The following is a 13836-nucleotide window of genomic DNA, read 5'->3' as shown; positions in this document are numbered from 1 at the left end:
GTCAAGTTGTTACCTTTTAAAACTAAAGAAATATTAGAAGATATCCCCTATACTCTATGCAAAGTTTGTTAGTGCAGGGACTTGACTTGCATTCCATATTTTGTATTTTATTTCTTTTACAATAGGACCAATTATCCTGTGAGTTGTTGATAAAATGTAAACTTGCATCTAACTCTTGACCTATGCTCTGTAATCCCTCATAAAATAGAGAAACACACTGTTGTATACTAAGGTTCTTAATAATAATTAAAAATCAAACTTCATTGTTAAAACGTAAAATTGGGTAGGTGCAAATATACATTATCCAAGCTCATAGCACTGTTCTGTACTCTTTTATTTTATTCCGAGATAATTACCAGCAAACTTAGATTTTTATGAAGCAAATTACAGGTGATGGATGTTGTATCAGAGGCAATGAGTCACAATAACATGGCTAAAGATATAATGACCAAACCACACATCAGAAAGGGAAGAAATGATGACGTTTCAGTCCGTCCTGGACCGTTATCAAGTCATGCACCAGAAAAGAGGAAAGTACAGGCAAATACAAGGTAAGAGAGTGAAAAGAGATGTAAGGAGCAGGGAAGATAAAGGTAAGTTCTTACCTTTCTTTTAGCTGCCCCTCACCTCTCTTCTCACTCTTTTACTCTGCATATTTGCTTGTACCTTTCTCTCTTCTGCACATTCTGTCTTCTGTTCATGCCAGTGCCACCTTTTTGGTGGTTTAATCTTCATCAATCAGTCACTCTCTTTTTAGTACACGACTTAATGATGATGTGTAATTCAGTTTTCAATTATATTTAATAACTTACCAACCTAGTGTTGTTAAGAATAAGAACTTAAAAATGCTAATATACAGTAATATTTATTTATTTAAACATTTACAAGAATGTACAATAGGTTATTAAAATAAAAATTGTGTAAATGGAACATAATGCAGATTTATTCTGTAGTTCCAATCAGAGGTATCTAAAATGCTAAGATGAGCTCTTATGTATTTAATAATTTATTTCAGTATGTATTATTTTTTTATGTGATGATAAAAGGATTAATGACAGCTATGGTTTATTACCTTATACAATCTTATTCTTAAAATGATATTTTAATCTGAATGGATTCATACATTTCATTAACTGAGCTTTTACTTCATGGATTATGATGAAATTTGAATATAATCACTCCCTATACAGTACACAGCATCACAATTCAGGACAAAGTATAATTGTAGCCATTTTTCTGCATTTTCCCAAGGATAGAGCATTATTACAGTATTTGTGGTTATTGTAATTACCTAAGTGTAGTTACAGGATGAAAGCTACGCTCGTGGTGTCCCGTCTTCCCAGCACTCTGTCATATAATGCTTTGAAACTACTGACGGTCTTGGCCTCCACCACCTTCTCATCTAACTTGTTCTAACCGTCTACCACTCTGATTGCGAAAGTGAATTTTCTTATATTTCTTCAGCATCTGTGTTTAGCTAGTTTATATCTACTGTATGATCTCTTGTTCTTAAAGTTCCAGGTCTCAGGAAATCTTCCCTATCAATTTTATCAATTCCTGTTACTATTTTGTATGTAGTGATCATATCACCTCTTTTTCTTCTGTCTTCCAGTTTTGGCATATTTAATGCCTCTAACCTCTCCTCGTAGCTCTTGCCCTTCAGTTCTGGGAGCCACTTAGTAGCATGTCTTTGCACCTTTTCCAGTTTGTTGATGTGCTTCTTAAGATATGGGCACCACACAACCGCTGCATATTCTAGCTTTGGCCTAACAAAAGTCGTGAACAATTTCTTTAGTATATCGCCATCCATGTATTTAAAAGCAATTCTGAAGTTAGAAAGCGTGGCATAGGCTCCTCGCACAATATTCTTTATGTGGTCCTCAGGTGATAGTTTTCTATCTAGAACCACCCCTAGATCTCTTTCTTTATCAGAATTCTTTAAAGATGTCTCACATAATATATAGGTTTTGTGGGGTCTATGTTCTCCTATTCCACATTCCATAACATGGCATTTATTAACATTAAATTCCATTTGCCAAGTGGTGCTTCATAAACTTATTTCGTCCAGGTCATCTTGAAGGGCATGACAATCATCTAAGTTTCTTATCCTTCCTATTATCTTAGCATCATCAGCAAACATGTTCATATAATTCTGTATACCAACTGGTAGATCATTTATGTAGACAATAAACATCACTGGTGCAAGAACTGAACCCTGTGGTACTCCACTTGTGACATTTCTCCAGTCCGATACATTGCCTCTGATCACTGCCCTCATTTTTCTATCAGTCAGAAAATTTTTCATCCATGTTAGAAGCTTACCTGTCACCCCTCCAATATTTTCCAGTTTCCAGAACAACCTCTTATGTGGAACTCTGTCGAAAGCCTTTTTTAGGTCTAGATAGATGCAGTCAACCCAACCATCTCTTTCCTGTAATATCTCTGTTGCTCGATCATAAAAACTGAGTAAATTCGATACACAGAATCTTCCAGATCGAAAACCATACTGTCTGTCTGATATTATATTATTTCTCTCCAGGTGTTCTACCCATTTAGTTTTAATTATTTTTTCCAATATTTTGACTATTACACTTGTCAATGATACCGGTCTATAAGGGGGTCTTCCCTGCTTCCACTTTTGTAGATTGGAACTATGTTAGCCTTTTTCCACACATCAGCTACAACTCCTGTAAACAGGGATGCCTGAAAAATCAGTTGAAGAGGAATGCTGAGCTCAGGTGCACATTCTCTCAGAACCCATGGTGAAACTCCATCTGGACCAACTGCTTTGTTTTTATTTAGCTCCTTGAGCATTTTTTCCACTTCGTCTCTAGACACCTCTATGTGCTCTATGTTGTTCTCTGGAATTCTTATTGTATCTGGTTCCCTGAAGATTTCATTTTGTACAAAAACACTTTGGAACTTTTCGTTTAATGTTTCACACATTTCCTTTTCATTTTCCGTGAATCTATTTCCCATTTTCAACCTCTGTATATCATCCTTTACCTGCAATTTGTTGTTAATGAATTTATAGAATAGACCTGGTTCTGTTTTACATTTGTCTGCAATCCCTTTTTCAAAATTTCTTTCTGCCTCTCTCCTCACTGCCGTGTAGTTGTTCCTCGCATCTTTGTATCGCTGGTATGTTTGGGGGTTTGGCCTCTTCCTGTATTGATTCCATTTTTGTGTCTTTTGGTCTCTGGCCCTCTCGCACTTACTGTTGAACCAATCCTGTTTCCTAGTTCTGCTTCTCTGTTTTGGTATAAATTTGTTTGTGCCTTTATCATATATTTCACAAAATTTGACATACATCTCATTCACTTCCTTGCCTAGCAACAAGTTTGTTCAATTATACCCACTGAAATTTTTTTTAAGGTTGCCATAATGTCCTCTCCTAAAGTCAGGTTTTTCAATTGCATCAACCTTCATATTTTCTTCCAGATTATAATGCATTGCATACTTTATTCCCAAAAAGACATGGTCACTTTTACCCAAGGGAGGAAGGTACTGAATGTCAAATGTTTCTTCCTTCTTCCTGGTAAATATCAAATCTAGCAAGGAGGGAACGTCCCCTTCCCTCATCCTCGTAGCTTGTTTAACATGTTGATACAAGAATGTTTCCAGGATGAGGTCTACAAATTTACAGGTCCAGAAATCTTCTGTTTTAGCTTCATATGCTTCCCAGTCTATGGCTTTCAAGTTGTATAGCGGGAGTAATGCTGGTATGGCAGGGAGGTTGTATGGGGGAAGTAATGCTGGTATGAGAGGGAGGTTGTATGGGGGAAGTAATGCTGGTATGAGAGGGAGGTTGTATGGGGGAAGTAATGCTGGTATGAGAGGGAGGTTGTATGGGGGAAGTAATGCTGGTATGAGAGGGAGGTTGTTTGGGGGAAGTAATGCTGGTATGAGAGGGAGGTTGTATGGGGGAAGTAATGCTGGTATGGCAGGGAGGTTGTATGGGGGAAGTAATGCTGGTATGAGAGGGAGGTTGTATGGGGAAGTAATGTTGGTATGGCAGGGAGGTTGTATGGGGGGAAGTAATGCTGGTATTGCTGGGAGGTTGTATGGGGAAGTAATGCTGGTATGGCAGGTAGGTTGTATGGGGAAGTAATGCTGGTATGGCAGGGAGGTTGTATGGGGAAGTAATGCTGGGAGGTTGTATGGGGAAGTAATGCTGGTATGGCAGGGAGGTTGTATGGGAGAAGTAATGCGGGTATGAGAGGGAGGTTGTATGGGGAAGTAATGCTGGTATTGCTGGGAGGTTGTATGGGGAAGTAATGCTGGTATGGCAGGGAGGTTGTATGGGAGAAGTAATGCGGGTATGGCAGGGAGGTTGTATGGGAGAAGTAATGCTGGTCAGACAGGAAATCATGGGACTGTAGCTGTATGAAGGAAGACACCAATGTAATGAACATATAGCAGTGGAAAAAGTATAGAAAAGAGGATTTTGTAGGGAAATGAATATGAATGTATGATAGGAAAGAAATCTGGAAAATGTAGCTGTAGGCCTATTATGGATGGAATTAAAGGAATTTATAACTCGAGGGAAAGGAAGGGGGGAATTATCAGGGGATAGAGATAAGTCATAGCGACTATATAGCCTACCAGAGTATATATAGTATACTGACAGGAGACATCTCCCATCATGCAGGGTGCAGTCGCACCTCCACAGATCTCCAGTATCATCTATTGATACTGGTGATGGCTCAAAAGGGCCACCACTTACGAGCTATTCATGCCCGTGCCACCTTTTCGGTGGCTTCATCTTCATCAATCAATATAGTATACTATACTGTATATACTGACGGAAGGCCGTCACAAGGAACCTGTTAAATAGTTCTGTAAAATATTGTGTCAGAAAAGAAACAGTTAGTTATCCACAATATAATAATTATAATTCCCATTGTCGGGGAAAGGAAAAAAACACACACACTGAGTTAGGGGGGGGCATGATCACATACAAGATTCAAGATTCACCACAAAAGATTCTCAAAGGAATTGAAAGGGTAGATAAAGACAAGCTATTTATCACAAGGTGGCACACAGATGGAAATTGAATGCCCAAATGAGCCATAGAGTCATTAGAAATAAATTATTTTAGTGTCAGAGTAGCTGATAAATGGAATGCATTAGGAAGTGACGTGGTGGAGGCAGACTCCATACACAGCTTCAAGTGTAGATATGATACAGCTCAATAGGCTCAGGAACCTGTACATCAGTTGATTGACAGTTGAGAGGCGGGACCAAGCTCAACCCCTGCAAGCACAACCAGATGAGTACTCACTCACATTTACTTTAGTATCGAGGTCCCTCCATGTTCGAACTACTGACCTTGCCCAAGATACAACCCTGGCAACAATTGTCTAACTCCTGGGTGCTACTGCTAGATGAACAGCAGCATTAGCTGAAAGGAAACCTGCTCAACCATATCTGTTCCGCCCGGGAATAGAATGAGGGATCCCTGATTGTACTCGCCTAGTTGTGCTTGCGGGGGTTGAGCTTTGGCTCATTGGTTCCGCGTCTCAACTGGTGTACAGATTCCTGAGCCTACTGGGCTCTTATCTATTGTGAGTCGAGGACGTAGCCATTGTAACGGGGAATGTTGCAACACACAAAAATTAGTTCGTGAAAGATAAGATAATAGAAAATTAGAGATGTGACATGGATGAAACAGGAAGGAAGAAATCCGTGGAAAATGGATGAGGAAGGAAATAAACTAGGGAAGTTTAGGTGGCACAGGGAAGAAATCTGAGAAATGTGCATATTATCATTCAAATAAATTAGTAAGTAATTACGGAAAAAAATGAAAGCCAATATATCTATAGAGCCCTATGCATATCTGTTAAGATTTGACAAAGCTCTTATAGGCGGAACGTATCTTCAAGAACAGTTTACTATCCTCCTGGGATTGCTAAACATGCGTATTACTTATAGCACTATGTAACTCGCATATTAATCAGAGCTGCCTATTAACACCCGGGATATCTATACCTGAATTTACCTGAGGGCCACTATCTAGTGACCTTGACGGGGACAGGGAGCTTGTCAAAGGTCTCCCCCCCCCCCCATTGTTCCTGAGGAATTTTTCTAGTTGGGTTTTTCTTACAAAATTCTTCTTGAGACAATTTCTTCTAAAGGTCAGATATAACACGAACAAGGAACAACGGTGTCAAGCTCAACAAGCCACAATGTAGGACCGAGAACAGGAGATGCTTTATCACCTACTGGGTTATAAACCCATGGAACCACCTACCCGCCGAAGCCGTAAATCCCGAAACGATTGGGTTTTAAAATACAACTGGAAAAGATCATCAGGGCAAATTGGGGGACCTTTGACAAGCCACCGGCTTCCTGTCCTCGTCGAGGCCACTAGTATTAGTGGCCCTCGGGTAAATTTTGAACTGAAGTATGTCTAGGCATTTACGGCTCCGGCATGTAGGCGGTTCCATGGGTTTATAATCCTATGGGTGAAAAACATCTCTTGTTTTCTGTCCAATATATCGGCTTGTTGAGCTTGAGGCTGTTCCAGTCTGTATGCGTTACATCGGACTATTTAAACACCAGGTCTGGATTAATATCCTCAAACTTGTTCAGTATTTTAAAGGTTTCGCTGAGATTCCCCTGTTATGTCTGGTTTGCAATGTTGCTAGTCAATGTGGACCTCAACCGTTCCTGGTATGAGAGTTGATTTAGTTCTGGCATGATTTCCGTTGCTCAGGGTTGAGCTTACTCCAAAACAGTCACCATGCTCGGATATAGTACTCCAGACGGGGATGTATCAAAGATTTGTTTAGTTGAATGACAACTTTCTTTTCCTTGAAGTCAAAGGTTCGTTTGACTATGCCCAAGGTTTATATTTTCCACTTCAGCTCAACCTTTTTTCTTGTGTCCAGCCACTTGGGCTGGACGGTAGAGTTAACCGTCCACAAGTTGCTTCGTGGATTTTTCAATATTAAAGGGCATTTGGCAGTCGTCTGACCATTTGTACCATATAGATATCTTTGTTTCTTTCTAAGGCCTCAATATCATTTTCGCTTGTAGCTTTACTATCAATCTTAGTGTCATCTGCAAAGCTGATGATGTATTGTAGTTTGTAATATTCTCATCCATGTCATTGGTGTACATTATATGACGAAAACGGAAATGAAAAACAAAGTTGGAGGAGGGAATAAAGTATATAGGAATGTTGTTGTAGGAGGAAAAAATCAGGGAAAAGTGTGGCAATAAATTTACCTGAATTTATCTAAATGCTACCCAATAGCTATGTTAGTTACTGTTTATACTATTCTTTCTTCAAATCATTTAAGAGTGATCTCGTCTAATAACTCTATTAAGAATTCTACTTAATTGCCAAAGATTATATTCAACACTGTCTTTATTTGCCTGAATTTACCCGAGGACCACCATTTCTAAAGCGTCTTCGACGTGGACAAGAAGTCGGCAGCTTGTCATTGGTTCTCCCATTATCCTTAAGAAATTTGTCCTGCTGAATTTTAAACCAAAGGCTTAATGCCTTGGATGCTACGGCTTTGGTAGGTAGAGCCAATTCCAAGGGTTTATTACCACATGCGTGAAAAACATTCCCTGCTTTCTGCCCAACATTAATTGTGGCTTATTGAGCTTGAATCTATTGTTCCGTGGGTGAAATAATAATAATAATAGAATTACAAACTCACACATGTATTTATGTAGTTTATGTAATAATTGAAATACACGAAGTCTTTCGCACTCTAATTGTGCGTTATCAAGCTCTAAGTATATGATTTGAACACGACTTACAATATACTCATAACTTGATAATGCACTAAGGAGAGTGCGAAAGACTTGGTGTACTTAAATTCTTTATATTATATTTTTATATTATACAAACCACACAAATACATAAGTGTGGGTTTTATCCTATGTAATTATGTCTGTGACAAGACATTGTCATAATAATAATAATAATAATAATAATAATAATAATAATAATAATAATAATAATAATAATTTATTTGTGCAAGAATACATACATGATACAGGAACAGTGGAGAATGTGTAGATAAAAGGAGTACAATATAGGCACTAACACGTAGATCATAATTGTGGCCATAAAGTAAACAAAACAAAAAATTAAGGAGAATAATATACAAGTTTAATTAATGGAGAATAAAAATTTTTTTGCTGAAAGAACCAGATATAGAAGAAATTCAGATAGATCAGGAAATAGACTAATGAAATGTGTGTGAGGCAAGGAATAAAACTGGGAAATGTAGGCACTGCAGGGAAGAACTTGGCGATATGCAGGAGAAAGCAAGTGCTATGTACGTTGTTGTTGTTGTTAAAGATTCGCTTCTTGGAACAAAAAGTTCCAAGCAGCACGGGCTATGGTGAGCCCGTAGCAGTGTGCTATGTACGTTGTTACCTCATGGTAGCACTCCCTGGGGTCACGCTAATGACCGCCGCAACACACGCAACATACACAAACTGTTAATCAATACACTTGGCGTTAAATAATCTATAACCGGTTCAAGTAGCCTACTGCAGGGCCCCTAACCAAGTACCCCAACAACATATTATAATACGAGCTGTGTAAGATGAGGGGAAACTAATGTAGAAGTGGGAAGCAATATACATGGCTGGATATGGGTGAGGCCAGGAAGAAAATATGGGAATTTAGGTGTTGCACGAGGTAAGTAGACAAATGGTAGGGAATAATGTATTGGGGGGGAATGTGTGTGTATAATGAAGAAAATACACACATATTTATATGTGTATAATAAGAAAATACACACATATTTATATGTGTGTATAATAAATAGTTATATGGCAGAAAAAAACACTATAGGAAGCATATATACGTATCAGAAGAGAAAAGTAAATACCGTAATTATGACAGGGGAAGAAATTAGGGGACTGTATGTGTGGTTTGGGAAACAATGATTTTATTTTATTGTTGCCGCCGGCTAGGCAACTTGTTTATTGTGCACCCCATACTCATCCTGTGAGTGGTAGTTTATTGTGCACCCCATACTCATCCTGTGAGTGGTAGTTTATTGTGCGCCCCATACTCATCCTGTGAGTGGTAGTTTATTGTGCACCCCATACTCATCCTGTGAGTGGTAGTTTATTGTGCGCCCCATACTCATCCTGTGAGTGGTAGTTTATTGTGCACCCCATACTCATCATGTGAGTGGTAGTTTATTGTGCACCCCATACTCATCCTGTGAGTGGTAGTTTATTGTGCACCCCATACTCATCCTGTGAGTGGTAGTTTATTGTGCGCCCCATACTCATCCTGTGAGTGGTAGTTTATTGTGCACCCCATACTCATCATGTGAGTGGTAGTTTACCTCATATCATTTAGTATTTATTTGGTGCACCTCATATCATTTCAGAAATAGAGGTTACTCGTAACCTCTATTTCTGAAATGATTCCATACAGATTTTTCTTCGTCTTGTAGTTTATCTTCGTTACTTATTATTCTTTTAAGTCTAATGGCTTAGGAGTAAGGCAGCGATTTCTTGAGTGATAATGGGTAACTAGACGAGTAAAGAAGGTTATGAATAACGGTTCGAGAATGAAGCTGTCATAGATACTACAAGACGCCAAAATAAAAACAGATGACAAAACAAAACAAGAATTGAAGATTAAACCACACACGAGAAACTTAGGATACGACGACGGTTCGGTCCATCCTGGACCATTATCAAGTTGATTGTGTGGACCGCACAATCGCCTTATTAATGGTCCACAGCATGACGGACCGAAACGTCGTCGTCTCCTCATTTTCTCCTGTGTGGTTTAATCTTCATATCTTCAGTCACGTTATTTTAACTCATCGTCTACAGACAAATATTATTACATACAGTGAGATCCCGAGACGCTAATGAGATGCTAATCCTCCCATTCTATTTTCCGGGAATACGAAAACTGATCAACTTATGGGATTGATTTTAGGCCACGAAATAGCCTAAGCTACTCTATCTCTTTTTGAGATGTATTTTATTGTCTCAATAAACGTACTTGAATTTGAATGAACATTCTCCATGGCAGAACTTCCCACTTTTACGTCCTTTGATAGCATGGCTCAAAGATAAACCCCTAAAAGATATACTTGTAAAAGCTAATTTTCCGTAACATTAGCCAAGCTTCCATTGACACTACGACCTGTTGAAGGGATGTCAGTTGGGAGTTTTTGATGACCCTGTGAATGACTTTTGGAAAAGCTATCCATGTCTAGGTACCATAGGACTTACTAATTTGATTGAATCTATGGTAGAGTGAATTAGGCATGGTACACCTCCAGGGTTGAGGAGGTTCTACGATTATTAGAAAGAGAGAGAGAGAGAGAGAGAGAGAGAGAGAGAGAGAGAGAGAGAGAGAGAGAGAGAGAGAGAGAGAGAGAGAGAGAGAGAGAGAGAGAGAGAGAGAGAGAGAGAGAGTGAGTGAGTGAGTGAGTGAGTGAGTGAGTGAGTGAGTGAGTGAGTGAGGTGAGTGAGTGAGTGAGTGGAAGGGAGTGAGTATTATCACCGTCCCTCCCCCTACTTCAACCCCCCCCCTCCTCCTACACTTAGACTGCCAGGTGTCACGCTATACACCAACACCTGCTCGACTGCTACACCAAGTGACAGCAATATGTGCGCCACTGTGTATTATGTATTCATCTGTGTACATGCAGGGTGGGCTTGAGCTCCTGGACTGTGCTTTTCAGTCGCCTCCTATCTCCAATACCAATATTTCCGGACCCTGATGCTTCTTGAATCGTCTGCACTATTTGTGTCTGCAGAATCGAGCGATTACCTCTTGGATCCCGCCTTTTTAAACCGATCTGTCATATATTATGCCTACTATATGTCTAACTATATCTCTCTCTAACACACCCACACACACATACACACATCCCCAGGAAGAAGCCCATAGCAGCTGTTTAACTCTCATGTACCTGTTTACTGTTAGGTAATAGGGGCACCAGGGTGAAAGAAACACTGCTCATTTGTTTCTGCCTACGCCGAGAATGAAACCCGGGTCGTTAGGACTACGACCCCCTGAACGCTGTCCACTCAGCCGAAAAGCTCTATTCGCCTACTTGTATTCGCCTAGTTGCTTATAGGGTTGAGCTTTGGCTCTTTGGTCCCGGCTCTCAACTGTCAAGCTACTTGTGTACAGGTTCCTGAGCCTACTGGGCTCTATCATATCTACATTTCAAACTGTGTATAGAGTCAGCCTCCTCCACATCACTTCCTAATGCATTCCACTTATTAACTACTGTGACTAAACAAGGTTTTATAATGTCTGTGGCTCATTTAGGTACTCAGTTTCCACCTGTGTCCCCTTGTGCGTGTACCTCCCATGTTAAATAATCTGTCTTCATCTACCCTGTCAATTCCCCTGAGAATTTTTGTATGTGGTAATCATGTCTCGACGAGCTCTTCTGTCTACCAATGACGTGATGTCATTCACGCAGCCTTCCTTCGTGAATTCTTAGTTCTTCTTAGTTCTGGAACTAGTCTAATGGCATACCTTTGAACCTTCTACAGCTTCGTCTTATGTTTGACAAGGCACGGACTCCATGCTGGTACTACATACTCCAGGATTGGTCTTACATATGTGGTATTCAAGGTTCTAAATGATTCCTAACACAAATTTCTAGAGGCAGTTCTAATGTTGGCCAACCTCTTATACTGCTGATGATATCCTTTTGACGTGGGCTTCAGGAGACAGGTTGGGTGTAATATTAACTCCTAGATCTTTCTCTCTGACCGTTTCGGTGAGGACTTCGTCTTGTATTCGATATCTAATGTCTGGCCTCCCATTTCCTACGCTTAGTTTCATTATGTCACATTTACTTGTGTTAAACTTTAGTAGCCATTTGTTTGATCATTCCTTCAGTTTGTCTAGGTCAACTTGTAGCCTCTTTCTGTCTTCCTCGGTCTTAATCCTCCTCATAATTTTTGCATCATCAGTAAAAATTGAATGGAACGAGTATATTCCCTCTGGGAGATCATTTACATATATCAGGAACCGTATAGGTCCAAGGACTGAACCCTGTGGGACTCCACTGGTGACGCCTTGCCACTCTGAGACCTCACCCCTCACAGTGACTCGCTGTCTTCTGTTTCTTAGGTATTCCCTTATCCACTGGAGTACCTTCCTTTTCACTCCTGCCTGCATCTCTAGATTGTGCACTAGTCTCCTATGGCGTACTGTGTCAAAGGCTTTCTTGTAATAACAAATTATGCAGTCTGCCCGCCTTCCTCTTTCTTGTCTGATTTTTATCACCTGGTCATTGAATTTAATTAATCATGTGAGGTAAGATTTGCCATCTCTGAACCCATACTGATGATGTATTTTTCCCTCCAGATGTTTTTCGCACTATCTTCTCCATCAAAATTATTAATAGAGTTCTCCTCTATATTAACCTGCTCCTTTAGTTCCTTTAATTTTCTCACTTCGCCAAAAGAAAATTTCTAACATGCTCTCCACCCATGCCCTCTTCTTATATTGTTATTCATTGTGGACATTTCCTCTTTTTCCAAACCTCTCACCCTTATGGTGAGAGGTTTGGAAATACGCCTCTATACTTCTCTATCATGTATCCTCTCCTCTTTTCTAGGCAAGTCAGGTCTAGCCTTTCAGTTTTTCCCGGAGGGTAGGCAGTTACATGGGTTTATAACTCTATGGTTGAAAAAGCATCTCCCGTTTTCTCTTCTACAATGAAGCTTCGTGTGCTTGAAACTGTTGTTCCTTGTTTGTGTTACATCTGACCTTTTAAAGAAGTTGTCTGGATCAATATCCTTCAAAGTGTTCAGTATTTTAAAAGTTCCGATGAGATCAGCCCTGTCATATCTGGTTTGCGATGTTGTGAAACCTGTGGCCCTCAATCATTCCTGATATGAGAGTCGATTTAATTCTGGAATTATTTTTGTCGTCCGGTGTTTAACTTTTTCCAGAGAAGATATATCTTTCTGAAGATGAGGTCTCCATGTTTGGATACAATAATCAAAATGGGGGCGCACCAGAGATTTATACAATTGAATAACTATCTTTTCCTTAAAGTCAAAGGTTCGTTTGACTGTTGCTAATTTCTTTTTATTGCAGCTCCTACTTGTTTGCAACTTTCAGAGATTGGTGGATTTTGACTCCAAGATCATTTTCTTCCTCATCTGCTGCAAGGTAATGTTCTTGATTTCGTAGTTGTGGCGTGGGTTGTTATGCCCCACATGCATGGTCTTTCATTTTTCGATATTAAAAAGCATTTGCCAGTCTTCTTACCATTTGTGGAGTTCGTATAGATCTCTATGTTAGGCCTCAATATCATGTTCACTTCCTACTTTACAATAAATCTTAGAGTCATCGGCAAATTTCATGATGTGGTTGTAATATTCTCATCCATATCACTAATGAAATGAAACAGAGGTTGGCTGAAAAATGTAAAGTTAGGCTCAAAGTTCCATTTTTGGGCCAACCTCAAACATTGAGGTTGGCCTAAAAATGGAACTTTGAGGTACCTCACTCACCACGTTACTCCAGTCAGATGTGTAGTTGAGGCTTTCGTCGAGGTCCCTCCAAGGTGGAACCTTCCTCAGGACGCAACCCCACAACAGTTGCCCAACTCCTGGGTATCTATTTACTGCTAAGTAAACTGAAGCATTAGGTGAAAGGAAACATGCTCAGACATTTCTGTCCTGCCCGGGAATCGAACTTGGGATCCACGATTGTGAGTTCAGAACGAAGGCAATTGTACTACGAGAATCTCTATGTATAGATTCCAGCTGATACCTATATATCTCCTCGAGTGTTAGCCATGCAGGTTGTGTCTGCTATCATAGGGAAACTGTCAAGTCCAATACGGG

The sequence above is a fragment of the Procambarus clarkii genome, chromosome 70 (assembly GCF_040958095.1).
Source record: "Procambarus clarkii isolate CNS0578487 chromosome 70, FALCON_Pclarkii_2.0, whole genome shotgun sequence".
NCBI classification, from domain to species: Eukaryota; Metazoa; Arthropoda; class Malacostraca; order Decapoda; family Cambaridae; genus Procambarus; species Procambarus clarkii.
Note: the sequence above shows the minus strand (reverse complement) of the source record.